At 41.2% G+C, this 13,321-nt stretch overlaps 1 non-coding gene across 1 annotated transcript; it reads right to left on the bottom strand.

The window, feature by feature from the left end:
- Nucleotides 1-4,544: 4,544 nt before the first annotated feature.
- Nucleotides 4,545-4,675, bottom strand: LOC118616682. Its single transcript, XR_004956663.1, has one exon. It is a non-coding gene; the product is annotated as a small nucleolar RNA SNORA44 (small nucleolar RNA).
- Between the last annotated feature and the right edge of the window lie 8,646 nt (nt 4,676-13,321).

Genomic DNA, 13,321 nt, shown 5'->3' with positions numbered 1-13,321 from the left:
ACGTGGGCTTGTCGATGGAGGAATCATTCCAACATGTAGAGAATTTTCTTTTTTTAGTTTATTTGAGCCAAACTGATGGCTGGGGGCCATCATCTCCAAAGCTTCTGAAAATAACAGTTTTGCAGCTCCTTTTATGCATTTGAAACTAAAGAAGATTAAATGGAGGTGGGAGAAAGTGAGGCAGGGATTGGATTAAAAACTACTTAACAGATTATGTGCTTCCTTGAGGTTGTTAAGGTTTATTTCAAAGGCATGCTAACCTAGCTGCACGGAAACAATGGATAGGGCTGGATTAAGGCAGACATCAGCTTTTTAGTGAAGACATTATATGCCTAGGGCGTGACAATCTACCATGACCTACCCAATTAAGAATTTATTAGATTCCCCCTCTGAGGTTACTTTCCATAGAACCTTTCTTTTCTTTTTTTCATCGACAGGCTCAAACTCCCCCATCCCCCATTGGTCTCTCTCTTTCATTCAATCTCTTTGCACACACACACACCCTCATCCTGTCCCTGCGGCTCCAGTCCTCATGGATGTGTTAACTAACCTTATTGGGGTTTTCACTGGACAGTTTTGCACCTTAAATTTATACCACGTTATATGTTAAGGCTTAAGCCTTAACATAGCAATAATTACTTTAAATGTAAATGATCAAAATACACCCATTAAAAGGCAGAATTTGGCAAAGTAGGTAAAGACAGTGACTCCATTCTTAGTCCATAGTAGCCAAGCACACCAGGCCTTGAGCCACCCACAGCTCCCCTCTTCAGTCTTGTTCCCTTCCCAGCAGGTGACCCAGCACAGGGCCCAACCTTGTACATAGTACAGTAAAACCTTGATATCAAGGACTAATTCAGGTGAGGGGTTGTCCGTTAAAGTCAAAAGTCCATTATATCATAAAGCAGGTTTTTCAAATGCATATGTTAAAAGTTGACAAATTAGTTTACCTGTTTTTACTTATGTAGACACATTTGTGTAATTAAAATTAAGTATGTGTGTCCTGGCTGGTTTGGTTCAGCGTTAGAGCGTCAGCCTCTGGACCAATTAGTCGCAGGTTCGATTCCAGTCAAGGACAGGTACCTCAGCTGCAGTTCGTCCCTGGCCCTGATCCGGGTCCTGCTGGAGGCAGCTAGTCCGTGTGTCCCTTTCATGTTGATGTTTCTCTTTCTCTCCCTCCCACTCTATCTGAGAATAAGTAGATACTCATTTAAGAATACTCTCAGGTGAGGATTAAAAAAAAAAATTAAGTATGTGTGAAAAGTTTAATTTCACAGAAAAGTCTTTATATGTATTACTGTAATTTTAAATTTACACTGAATAGGTCTAGAAAGTGCATGCATTCACCAGTTACCCTGAATAAACAGACTTGCAGCGCACAGAATGTGGGAGCCTCCGCCAGCAGGTTAAAACTGCTGCACAAAGACACTGCCACCCGACAACAGAACAGTCACTGGGGTGATGCGCTGTGATCACAGGCTAATCGTTCACCGAACATTGTTTAGGATCGTAACTCTTGGATTTAAATAAGTAGACTATAATTGTAGATATATGATATTTATTTATGTCAGTGAAATTACTAGTGTTTTTTCCAATATGTGGTCTATTCACTAAGATTTGTTAAAAATAATAATGAATTAATAACAAAATATAACCTATTGATTTAATTATAAGCAAACCTTGGTTAAAATCATTTCGTTTGTTATTTTTGTTTTGTAAATTCTCACCCGAGGATGTTTTTCTATTTATCTTCAAATAGAGTGGGAGAGAGGGAGGGAGAGAGAGGGAGAAACAAAAGAAACATCGATGTGGGAGAGACACATCAACTGGTTTCCTCCCCCATGACCCCGACCAAGGCCAGGATGCACCGCAACCGAGGTACTGCCCTTGACCAGACTCGAACCCACAACTCATTGGTCTGCTGGCCATTGCTCTAACCACTGACCCAAAGTGGCAAGAGTGGTTCAAAGCATTCTTAAATTAACAGGGTATTAATTTTCACATATGAGATACCATACGGACTGGAAATTTTGTTGGTTAACCAAAGTCTGTTAAATCTGGAGCAAAGTGGAGGGTTTACTGTACAAACACCTGGACCTGAGGCAGGGATGCCAGACCAGATGCACTGCCCACCCATGTCATCTCCAGACTTGAGTCCAGCGAGACCAGAAGTGTGGGTGCCCATGGAGTTACTGGAGGAGTAGAGAGGTGGTGAGCAGCTCAGGGTCCTACCCTGGGTAGCGATGCCTGTCTACTCAGCACTACTCCTTAAAGCCCAAATGAGGGACAGGCCTCCGTCAGTGGCAAGAGCCTGGTTCCCTTGACCCAGAGAAGGGCTTGGACCACAAGCATCCCCCATTATGGCTTGGAGTCCCCCTGTCCCTCCGAGGAGCCCTGTTTCTTCCCCTGGGGACTCAGCTGTGCCCTCAGGTCACCCTAAAGCTGCAGTTTCCTCCTGGCTCAGGACACCTGCAACCCCTTCTCAGATAGTCCCCTCCATCACCCCAGCTGGAAGACATTATTGTTCCCTCATGCCCTTCCCCAACTTCTGGTCACATCCCAAGACACTCAGTTCTCAAAGATTGGGAGGAAGAGGGATCTGCTGGCATCTAGAGTGTGGCCTCAGTGTCCTGCAATGCCCAGGGCAGCTCCACAGAAAAGAATTATCCGCCCAGTAGGTCAGTAGTGTTGGGGTTGGGAAACCCTGCCGTAGGGCCTTAAAATCTCCGAAGTCTTGAATTAACTGTGGAAATAATTTACAGTTCAGTTGAGTCGCATGTGGACCCCTCCATGACAAACCGCATTTAAAATGTCTGGAGTCACCATAGAATACGTACCCAGCCAACTGACAACCAGCATGAAGCTGCTTTCTTTCACTTGGGGGGAAAATCCAGTCAAGGACAACAGGCTGGGTCTGCCCTTATTACATCTTAAATCATTAAAGACAAAAACAAAAGGTGAATGGGTGGTCTTTGTACCTAATAACTGTATCCCTCCTTATTAAAGGCCTCAAAAGCAATCTTTGTGCCTTTTTCCTCCCGACAAAAAAAAGCATCTCTGGTGCTCCAGCTTGTGTTGAAACCAGCCTCCAGGGCCACCTGTCCTCACTTTTCCATGGATTCTGTGTGAGCAGGTGAGGACCACGTGGAAACTGTAATGAGTTCCACCAATCTCCTCTGAGCAGAAGACTGCTAATGGGCTTCCCTGTGCTCAGGTTGTAAACACAAGGAGTCACTGAGATATCCAGGTTAAAAATTAAATTACCTGATTTTCTTATAAAATATTCTAATGTTTAAATTTTTGATTATTTAATTTGGTTGGAAACTGAGTTATGTGTAATGTTTACAATAAAGGCAGTAAGGACATGGGTGTGACAACACTGTATTGGGGCAAGGAGTGACTACAGATGGTAAAGAAATGTGTACTTTGTTTGGTCAAAACCACCGTCTTTTAGTAATTTGCCAAAGCGCATAACACAAAGGGAAAGAGGAGGGGCACCTGCTATATGTTCTCTAGGCCTTTTAGGAAACATGGACTTGTTCCTTTGGCCACGTACATGCGGATCTACAAGAAAGGTGATATTGTGAACATCAAGGGAATGGGCACTGTTCAGAAAGGAATGACCCACAGGTGTTACCATGGCAAAACTGGAAGTGTCTACAGTGGGCTTGGCTGTAAACAAGCAAGTTGAGGGCAATATACTTGCCAAGAGAATTGTGTACTATTGAGCATATTAAGCACTCTAAGAGCTGAGATAGCTTCCTGATAGTGTGAAGGAAAATGATCAGAAAAAGAAGGAAGCCAAAGAGAAAGGTGCCTGGGTTCACCTGAAACACCAGCCTGCTCCTCCCAGGGAAGCACACTTTGTGAGAACTAATGGAAAGGAGCCCACGCTGCTGGAATGCATTCTCTATAAATTTATAGAGAATTCTCTATAAATTCTCTATAAATATATGCACATGTATATATATATATATATGTGCATATATATATATATCACTGTATCATTAAAAAAGAAAGAAGTGCAACAATATGTGATTGGAGAAGAAGATTGGATGTTTGGGAGTTATAGCTAAAGCAGAGAGGGATTTTCTTTATTTTTCAGGTTATGAAAATGATCAAAAATGCATTGTAGGGATGATTGCACATATATAGGAATGTCCTCCAAATCCTGCAATTGTACATTTTAAACTGTACACTTTAGGCATAGTGAATAGTACATGGATTACATCTCAATAAAAGTTCAAATAAATAAATAAATGCGTTAAGAATTTTGCAATCCAGTCTCTCAGGCACATTAGTAATACCTACATCACCTCAGTGACTGTTTTGTGTGTACGGTGAGAACACTTAACTCACTGTTTTAGCAAAGTTCAGGTATATGATACAAGGTATGTGTATCACATCACGTTGTAATTTTTAGAGACAATTTTATTAGTCAGTTATGCCATGGTAAACCTGATTCAGGGAGAAAAGTTTCCAGGTGCATTTTATATATGTATGTATACACACACACACACACACATACACACACACACACACACACACACAGGAAAGGTGAGTAGTAGCTGTAGGTATTATGCTGACTTAAGCTGTCAAAGTCTCTCCAGGTTGCTCTCAAATGCAGTTGGAATGCCCATGGCTACCATCAGCCACAACCCTTGGAAACATGCTCTATTGTTTTTCTTTTTCTCTTTTCTTTTTAAAATGTGTTTTTATTGATTTTTTTTCAAGATTTTTATTTATTTTTTATTATTTTATTAATTATTTTTTTTACAGATGTTTCTCCTTTCCCCCCACTGATTCCCCCCCCCCTGCCCTTTCCCCAGTTTGTTGACCATGTCCACTGTTCATGCATACATGCATGTAAGTTCTGTGGTTTATCTCTCCCCCACCACCCCCTCTTCCCCACTTCCCTGTCTCTGGGACTACCCCATTCCTCAGACTGTTATGTTCATTATATTCCACAAATAAGTGAGATCATATGATACTTGTCTTTCTTTGTTTGGCTTGTTCCACTTAGGATGATACTTTCCAGGTCCCTCCATGTAGTCTCAAAGGATAAGAGATCTTTCTTTCTTACAGCTGCGTAGTACTCCAGTGTGTATATGTACCACAGCTTTTTGATCCATTCATCTACTGATGGACACTTGGACTGTTTCCAGATTTTAGCTATTGTAAATAGTGCTGCTATAAACATGGGGGTACATATATTCTTTCTGATTGGTGTTTCAGGCTTCTTAGGGTATATTCCTAGAAGTGGGATCACTGGGTCAAATGGAAGATCAATATTGTTTTCCATAGTGGCTGCACCAGTCTGCATTCCCACCAGCAGTGTACTAGTGTCCCCTTTTCTCCACACCCTCGCCAACACTTGCTGTTTGATGATTTGTTGATGGCGGCCATTCTGACAGGTGTGAGGTGATACCTCATTGTTGTTTTAAATTGCATCCCTCTGATGATTAGTGATGATGAGCATTTCTTCATATGTTTCTTAGCCAATTGTATCTCCTGTTTGGAGAGGTGTCTATTTAGTTCCTCTGCCCATTTTTTAATTGGGTTCTTTGTCTTCCTTTTGTGGAGTTGTATGAGCACTCTATATGTATTAGAAATTAACCCCTTATCTGATATATCATTGGCAATTATGCCTGCCATACAGTGGGTAGCCTTTCCGTTTTGATGATTGTATCTTTCACTGTGCAGAAACTTTTTAGTTTGATGTAGTCCCATGTGTTCATTTTCTCCTTTGTTTCTGTTGCCTTAGGTGATGTGTCAGTGAAAATTCTGCTGCGTATGATGTCTGAAATTTTGTTGCCTACAGTTTCTTCTAGGATTTTTATGGATTCATGAATCACATTTAAGTCTTTTATCCATTTTGAGTTTATTCTTGTGTAGGGTGTAAATTGATGGTCTAGTTTCATTTTTCTGCAAGTAGCTGTCCAATTTTCCCAGCACCATTTATTAAAGAGGCTGTCTTTACTCCACTGTATGCTCTTGCCACCTTTGTCAAACATTAATTGAGCACATTGCCTTGGGTCCATTTCTGAGTTCTCTGTTCTGTTCCACTGGTCTATATGCCTGTTCTTGTGCCAGTACCAGGCTGTGTTGATTACAGTGGCTTTGTAGTATAACCTGAAATCTGGTAATGTGATCCCTCCAACTTTGTTCTTCCTTTTCAAGATTGCTGTGGCCATTCGAGGCCTTTTTTGGTTCCATATGAACTTTTGAAGTATTTGTTCTAATTCTGTGAAGTATGCCATTGGTATTTTGATGGGAATTGCGTTGAATCTATAGATTGCTTTGGGTAATACAAACATTTTAATGATGTTAATTCTCCCAATCCAGGAAGAGGGTATGTGCTTCCACTTTTTTATATCTTGCACTTTTTCTTTTTTCAATGACCTGTAGATTTCTGTGAATAGGTCCTTTATTTCTTTGGTTAAGATTATTCCAAGGTATCTTAATTTTTTTGCCACAATGGTAAGTGGGATTGTTTTCTTAGTTTCTCTTTCTGTGAGTTCATCATTGGTGTATAAGAATGCCAATGATTTCTTTTTTTTTTATTCATTTTTTTTTTTTGATTAATTTTTGTTACAGATGATTCTCCTTTTTCCCCCCACTGATTCCTCCCCTCCCTGCCCCTTCCCCAGATTGTTGTCCATGTCCACTGTTCATGCATACATGCGTATAAGTTCTGTGGTTCATACCTCCCCCACCTCCCCACTCCTTAGGGGATTGTCAGTCTGTACCCCGCTTCCGCGTCTCTGGGACTACCCCATTCCTCAAACTGTTATGTTCATTATATTCCACAAATAAGTGAGATCATATGAAATTTGTCTTTCTCTGTTTGGCTTGATTCACTTAGGATGATACTTTCCAGGTCCCTCCATGTAGTCTCAAAGGATAAGAGATCTTTCTTTCTTACCTCTGCGTAGTACTCCATTGTGTATATGTACCACAGCTTTTTGATCCATTCGTCTACTGATGGGCACTTGGGCTGTTTCCAGATCTTAGTGATTGTAAATAGTGCTGCTACAAACATGGGGGTACATATATTCTTTCTTATTGGTGTTTTATGCTTCTTAGGGTATATTCCTAGAAGTGGGATCACTGGGTCAAATGGAAGATCAATTTTTAATTTTTTGAGGTGACACCATATTGTTTTCCATAGTGGCTGCACCAGTCTGCATTCCCACCAGCAGTGTACTAGAGTCCCCTTTTCTCCACACCCTCGCCAACACTTGTTGTTTGATGATTTGTTGATGGCGGCCATTCTGACAGGTGTGAGGTGATACCTCATTGCTGTTTTGATTTGCATCTCTCTGATGATTAGTGATGATGAGCATTTCTTCATATGTTTCTTAGCCATTTGTATGTCCTTTTTGGAGAGGTGTCTATTTAGTTCCTCTGCCCATTTTTTAATTGGATTCTTTGTCTTCCTTTTCTGGAGTTGTATGAGCACTCTATATGTATTGGAAATTAACCCCTTATCTGATATATCATTGGCAATTATGCTCTCCCAGACAGTGGATAGCCTTTCCATTTTGATGATTATATCTTTCACTGTGCAGAAGCTTTTGAGTTTGATGTAGTCCCATGTGTTCATTTTCTCCTTTGTTTCTATTGCCTTAGGTGATGTGTCAGTAAAAATTCTGCTGCGTATGATGTCAGAGATTTTGTTGCCTACAGTCTCTTCTAGGATTTTTATGGATTCATGAGTTACATTTAATTCTTTTATCCATTTTGAGTTTATTTTGGTGTAGGGTGTATGTTGATGGTCTAGTTTCATTTTTCTGCAAGTAGCTGTCCAATTTTCCCAGCACCATTTATTAAAGAGGCTGTCCTTACTCCACTGTATGCTCTTGCCACCTTTGTCAAATATTAATTGAGCATATCGCCTTGGGTCCATTTCTGGGTTTTCAGTTCTGTTCCACTGGTCTATGTGCCTGTTCTTGTGCCACTACCAGGCTGTTTTGGTTACAGTCGCTTTGTAGTATAACCTGAAATCTGGTATTGTGATCCCTCCAACTTTGTTCTTCCTTTTCAAGATTGCTGTGGCCATTCGAGGCCTTTTTTGGTTCCATATGAACTTTTGAAGTATTTGTTCTAATTCTGTGAAGTATGCCATTGGTATTTTGATGGGAATTGCGTTGAATCTATAGATTGCTTTGGGTAATACGAACATTTTAATGATGTTAATTCTCCCAATCCAGGAAGAGGGTATGTGCTTCCACTTTTTTATATCTTGCTCTATTTCTTTTTTCAAAGACCTGTAGTTTTCTGCGAATAGGTCCTTTATTTCTTTGGTTAAGTTTATTCCTAGGTATCTTAATTTTTTTGCCGCAATGGTAAATGAGATTGTTTTCTTAGTTTCCCTTTCTGTGAGTTCATCATTGGTGTATAAGAATGCCATCGATTTCTTGACATTACTTTTGTATCCTGCTACTTTGCCAAATTCATTTATTAAGTCTAGTAAACTTTTGGTGGAGTCTTTGGGATTTTCTATGTACAGTATCATGTCATCTGCAAATAATGACAATTTCACTTCCTCCTTTCCAATTTGGATCCCTTTTATTTTTTCTTCTTGTCTGATTGCTGTGGCTAAGACTTCCAGTACTATGTTAAATAGGAGTGGCGAAAGTGGGCATCCTTGCCTTGTTCCTGTTCTTAAGGGAAATGCTTTTAGTTTTTGCCCATTGAGTATGATGTTGGCTGTAGGTCTTTCATATATGGCCTTTATTATGTCTAGATATGATCCCTGTATTCCCACACTGCTGAGCGTTTTTATCAGAAATGGATGCTGGATTTTGTCGAAGGCTTTTTCAGCATCTATTGATATGATCATGTGGTTTTTTTCTTCATTTTATTTATGTGGTGTATCACGTTTATTGATTTGCGAATATTGTACCAGCCTTGCATCCCTGGGAGGAATCCCACTTGGTCATGGTGGATAATTTTTTTGGTGTATTGCTGTATCTGATTTGCTATTATTTTGTTCAGGATTTTGGCGTCTATGTTCATCAGGGATATTGGCCTGTAGTTTTCTTTCTTTGTTGTGTCTTTTTCTGGTTTTGGAATTAGAATTATGCTGGCTTCATAAAACGAGTTTGGAAGTCTTCCTTCTTCTTGAAGTTTTTGAAATAGTTTGAGGAGAATGGGTATTAGTTCTTCTTTGAATGTTCGGTAAAACTTCCCTGTGAAGCCATCTGGGCCTGGGATTTTGTTTGCTGGGAGAGTCTTGATTGCATCTTCAACTTATGCTGTTGTTATTGGTCTGTTCAAGTTTTCTATCTCTTCTGGGAATAGTTTTGGGAGACTGTGTGTTTCTAGAAATTTGTCCATTTCACTTAGATTGCTGAATTTGTTGCCATATAATTGTTCATAGTAGTTGTTAACGATCTTTTGTATTTCTGTGGTATCAGTTGTTACTTCTCATCTTTCATTTCTGATTTTGTGTATTTGGGTTCTCTCTCTTTGTTTCTCGGTGAGTCTAGCTAAGGGTCCATCAATCTTGTTTATCTTTTAGAAAAATCAGCTCTTTGATTCATTGATTCTTTAAATTGTTTTTTTGGTCTCTATGTCATTTACTTCTGCTCTGATCTTTACTATTTCCTTCCTTCTACTTGCTCTGGGGTTTTCTTTTTGTTTGCTTTCTAGTTCTTTAAGTTGCGAAGTTAGAGAATCTCTTAGAGATTTTTCTTGATTTTTGAAGTAGGTCTGTAGCGATATGAACTTCCCTCTCAGAACTGCTTTTGCTGCATCCCATAGATTTTGTTGTTGTGTGTTCATTTTCATTGGTTTCCAGGAAGTTTTTAATTTCTTCCTTGATCTCCTTGGTGACCCATTCATTGTTAAATAACATGCTATTTAGCTTCCATGTGTTCAAATGTCTTTGTATGTTCTTCTTGCAATTGATTTCTAGTTTCATGCCATTGTGATCTGAGAAGATGCTTGATGATTTCAGTCTTCTTGAACTTGTATAGACTTGGTTTGTGCCCTAACATGTGGTCTATCTTTGAGAATGTCCCATGTGCACTTGCGAAGAATGTGAATTCTGTAGTTTTGGGGTGTAATTCTCTGTAGATATGTATTAAATACATTAGGTCTAGTGCTTCATTTAGAGTTTCTGTTTCTTTGCTATTTTTTTGTCTAGAGGATCTATCCAGTGACGTCAGCAGGGTGTTGAAGTCCCCTGATATGATTGTATTGCTATTGATTTCTCCTTTGAAGTCCTCCAGAAGATTTTTGATATATTTTGGTGCTCCTATATTGGGTGCATATATGTTTATCATGGTTATATCTTCCTTTTGGATAGATCCTTTCAATATTATGTAGTGGTCTTCTTTGTCTCTAGTTATGGCCTTCATTTTGAAATCTATTTTATCAGATATGAGTATTACTACCCCAGCTGTTTTTTGCTTCCCGTTTGCTTGGCAGATTTTTTTCCATCCCTTCACTTTCAACCTACGTGAGTCTTTTGTTGTGAGGTGGGTCTCTTGCAACAACATATAGATAAGTCATCCTTTCTTATCCATTCAGCTACTCTGTGTCTTTTTATGGGAGCATTCAGTCCATTTACATTTAAGGTGATTATTGATATGTACTTATTTATTGCCATTTTTGTTTAGTGTGGTTCTATTTTCCTTCCCATTTCTCCTGGTAATTACAGCAGTCCTTTTAACATTTCTTGCAGTGCTGGTTTGGTGCTAATGTATTCCCTTAGCCTTTTTTTTTTGTCTGGGATGCTCTTTATTTGACCCTCTATTTTGAATGATACCCTTGCTGGGTGGAGTAGTCTTGGATTCAGATCCTTGTTTTTCATGACCTTGATTACCTCATGCCATTTCCTTCTGGCCTGTAGTGTTTTTTGTGAGAAGTCAGCTGAGAGCCTTATGGGGTTTCCTTTGTATTAACCTTTTGCTCATCTCTTGCTGCTTTTAGGATTCTCTCTTTGTCTTTAATTTTTGGCAGTTTGATTACTATGTGTCTTGGAGTGGGCCTGTTTGGGTTTTCTTACTTGGGCCTCTCTATGCTTCTTGAACTTGAATGCCTTCTTCCTTCACCAAATTAGGGAAGTTTTCTGTCACTATTTTTTGAATATATTCTCTAACCCTTGCTCATTTTCTTCTTCTTCAGGGACTCCTATGATGTGAATATTATTCCATTTCCAGTTGTCCCACAGTTCTCTTAAGCTGTCTTCCTGTTTTTTTTTTTTGTTTGTTTGTTTTTTATCCTCACCTGAGGACATTTTTCCATTTTTTGTTCAGGTAGAGTGGGAGGGAGAGAGAGGAACAGAGAGAGAGAGAGAAACATCGATGTGAAAGGAACAGATCGAGTGGCTGCCACCCGCACAACCAACCAGGGCTGGGGACAAACTGCAACCGAGGTACGCGCCCTCAGCGGGAACCGAACCCGGGTCTCTCAGGACTGCAGGCCGATGCTCTAACCACTGAGCCAAACTGGCCAGGGCTGTCTTCCTGTTTTTTAATCGTTTTTTCCTTTTGGTTTTCTGATTGGTTGATTTTTTCTAGCCTGTCTTCTAATTCACTGATCTGGTCCTCAGCTTCCCCTACTCTGCTTTTTAGACCTTCCAATGTGTTTTTCATTTCTGATATGTCATTCTTCATTTCTTCTTGGTGGTTTTTAATTTCCAACTGGTTGATTTTCAACATTTCTATGTCTTTACTCATGGTGCTCATGCCCTTACACATGCTTTTGAGCTTCCTCAACACCATCGCTCTAAATTCTAGTTCTGTTAACTTGCTTAACTGCACCTCATTTATCTCATCTTCAGTAGAGGTCTCTTGTTGTTTCCTTTGGCTTTTGTTTCTGTTTTTTACCATTTTGGCTATCACAGTGGGCTTTGAAGTCTGCCAAATTTTCCCTGTGGGTGTTGATGTTCTGCTGTTTGTGGCTTTCTCTCCTGGGTTTGGATGAGCCAGGGAGGACCCAGTTTAAACACCACCGTCAAGTCTTAGGTCTTCTGGTTAGTGTTGCTAGCCCAGGGAATGGTAGTTATCCTCTAGCTTTTTTTGCCTGGAGGCTATTAGTAGTGGTCACCTGAAAAACCTTGGTTTCTGAAAACTCCCTCAGGTGCTCAGTGTAAGAGGATTTCCTGAGGGTGGGGCAGCTGCTGGTTGTTAATGGGCCTCAATTAGCATTTCAATGGCCACCAGGTGGGGTTGATTCTCTGAGGGAGGGGCCTCCACCTCTCCTCAGGGCCCTGAGAAGGAGTGAGATGACCACAGTCCTGAGTGGCTGCACTCAGCAAAAGCTCTGAGCACCCTCCAAAACCCGAGTGTCCCCACACAGTTTCAGTCCAGTCTGCCTTCCCTCTGCCAGAGCCCAAGGTGAGTGGCTGCTGCCAATTTAGCCTCTGTCTAGACTCTGCATCGTGGAGCCACCTGGGACTTTTAACCCGAGGGCACTGCTTCCAGCCAAGGGTGGCCATGGCTGTGGCACCTGCCGAGGACTCAGCAGAAGCCACAGGACTAAGCCGTGGTGGACACTGCCGAGGTGGCAGCAGCTTCTATCAGAGTCCCCTCGTCCCAGCGAGTCTTTGCTGAGGGCTTACCATGCAGCAGAGTTCACAGGATCCAGGCGGGGTCACAGCCGAGGGGGCGGCAGCAGCTTCCCGCCGAATCCCCTGGTCCCAGCCCAGGCCGCTGTGGACCGTGGGCTCCCAGCCCCCTCTCGCGTTCTTTCAAGCCTACCAAGAATGAGTCAGTGTCCCTGGTTATGTGGTCCTCCAAGGTGTCTTTTGGTTGCCCCTTCCTGATGATTTGTCTTTTTTTTTTTTTTCAGATGCTTTAGGATTTTTTTTTTTTCATCCTCACCCGAGGACATTTGTGCATTTATCTTCATACAGAGCAGTAGGGAGAGAGCAAGGAAGAGAGAGAAAGAGAAACATCGATGTGAGAGAGACACATCGAGTGGTTGCCACCTGCATGCCCCAACCAGGGCTGGGGACAAACTGCAACCGAGGTATGTGCCCTTAGCGGGAACCGAACCCGGGACTCTCTGGACCGCAGGCCGATGCTCTAACCGCTGAGCCAAACTGGCCAGGGCGATTTGTCTTTATTTTCATTGTAAATCCAGTTTGGTCCTGGGAGATGGTCTGGTGTAGCTCCATTCACTCCGCCGCCATTTTTCGAGTCCTCTATTGTTTTTCTTATATTACTAATGTGATCCCACAGTCCTTGGTGCTAATTCATTGCCAACAGGAATCCCCGATTTGAGGTGTAGTGAAGGAGGAAATTTGATTCAGTGCAAACAATTCAATTGTGATACAGCATGGCTGTTACTCAATCCTGGGCTGATA

Source organism: Molossus molossus, unplaced genomic scaffold, assembly GCF_014108415.1.
Source record: "Molossus molossus isolate mMolMol1 unplaced genomic scaffold, mMolMol1.p scaffold_m16_p_4, whole genome shotgun sequence".
Lineage (NCBI taxonomy): Eukaryota > Metazoa > Chordata > Mammalia > Chiroptera > Molossidae > Molossus > Molossus molossus.
Note: the sequence above shows the minus strand (reverse complement) of the source record. Positions and strands in the feature narration are given on the sequence as shown.